The 1594-nt window shown below is 58.3% G+C and overlaps 1 long non-coding RNA gene across 1 annotated transcript; it reads left to right on the forward strand.

Annotated features, from left to right (window-relative positions):
- The first annotated feature begins 81 nt into the window (after positions 1-81).
- On the forward strand, positions 82-765 carry LOC130587824 (uncharacterized). Its single transcript, XR_008966857.1, has 3 exons — positions 82-260; positions 355-455; positions 549-765. It is a non-coding gene; the product is annotated as an uncharacterized LOC130587824 (long non-coding RNA).
- The last annotated feature ends 829 nt before the right edge of the window (positions 766-1594 follow it).

Here is a 1594-nt window from a genome sequence, read left to right on the forward strand (position 1 = left end):
CAGCCCCTGGGGCAGAGCGGGGTCCCTGCTCCGTGCGGAGGGGAATCCTTTGAGCTTCTCCTCTTTTCCCTGCAGGGAGAACACAAACAGAAAATTCAGGTATCCCTGATACTCCGCTGCTGCTGGCCTGTCCCCATGACTGGATTGGATATCGTGGGATCTGCTACTTCCTCTCGAAGGATCTGCTCAGCTGGGATCAGGCTCAGGCTCGGTGCTCTGAGCTCGGGGCCTCCCTGGCCGTGCTCCAGGACTGGGAAATGGTGAGTGAGGGATGTTGGGGGGGCTGAGGGGATCCTTGGGGGGCTCCTGGGCCGGGAGTGCAGCTCCCAGTGCCGGCTCCTCTCTCCTTCCCAGGGGTTCCTCTCCCATCTCTGCGGGAACAGCGATCACTGGGTCAGGCTGCGCAGACGGGGCCGGGAGCTGCAGTGGGGGGACGGCAGCAGCTTCAACTCCTCGTGAGTCCTGGGGAGCACAGGGTGGGGATGGGGGGCACAGGGGCACAAGGTGTCCCCCCGCAGTGCCAGCGCTGTCTCTGCTCCTCCCTGCAGGGTTCCTGTCCGAGGCAATGCAGAGTGTGTGTACCTGTCTGAGAATCATCTCGGGAGCGCTCCCTGCTCCAATCCACTACCCTTTGTCTGCAGCAGGGCCCAAACTCGTCTGTGACAGGAGACGGACAGAGCTCCTTCTCCGTGCTGGGCTCTCTCAGCTCCTCCTCCCACTCCCTGCACCGGGATGTCCTACCTCAGCCGCAGCGTCTGCCTTGCACTGACCCTCAGGGTCTGCTCTAACTGTCCCCAGTGACTTGACTGGGGTCACCTCAGGGTCTGCTCTCACTGTCCCCTGAGTATGTCCCTTCAGTGTCTGCTCTCAGTGCCACTCTCAGGGTCCCCTCAGTGCCCGGTCACCAGGAGATGAACCCGCATGAAGAGTTTGGGACGTTACTGTCAGGCTGCCGTGGCTGGGGCTGGGGGGTCCTTGCTGTCTTGCACTTTATATTTTTTACACTTTCTATTTATATGTCTGTATATATGCAGATATAGACACAGTTTTAAAATATTTTGTGCCTTAGGAATGTGACCTTAGTTAGAGCTCGGTACCAACAATGCCAAGGTTGGGATTTGACCCCACTGGGGCCATTCCTTTCAGGGTTGCACTCTATCCTTGTGGATCACTCCTAACACAAATCATTCTATGAGATGCGTGACCCAGTTTGACCCCTATCAGTATTAGTGGATCAGTGGTGTTGCTGCTCTTACTTACTGCATTTTCTTATTTTTATAATAAATGTTTTTGAAGCCTCCCATTGTCCCGGCCCTTCCCTTCTCCCCTTCCCCTGTTCCCCTTCCCTCGTTCCATCCCGGCTGGAGGAGCCTTGGAGCTGCCGTGGGGGCCGTGGGGCTGCCCCGGGGGCTGCGCCCCGAGCCGGGGCCCCTTCCCAGTGCTCCCAGTCTGCCCGTGCACCCTGGAGCAGCCAGCGAGGCTTCAGCTGGGCCGGCACAGAGGCGCTGCTGGGGGTGCCACCTCAGTTTCGTTCGGTTCCAATTTCCCGACCTGGCGAAAAAACGGTTTTATGAGTTTTCTTCCAAAATCCCGT

Source organism: Malurus melanocephalus, unplaced genomic scaffold (genome assembly GCF_030028575.1).
Source record: "Malurus melanocephalus ecotype Western Australia unplaced genomic scaffold, MMel_1.1 scaffold_2516, whole genome shotgun sequence".
NCBI lineage: Eukaryota > Metazoa > Chordata > Aves > Passeriformes > Maluridae > Malurus > Malurus melanocephalus.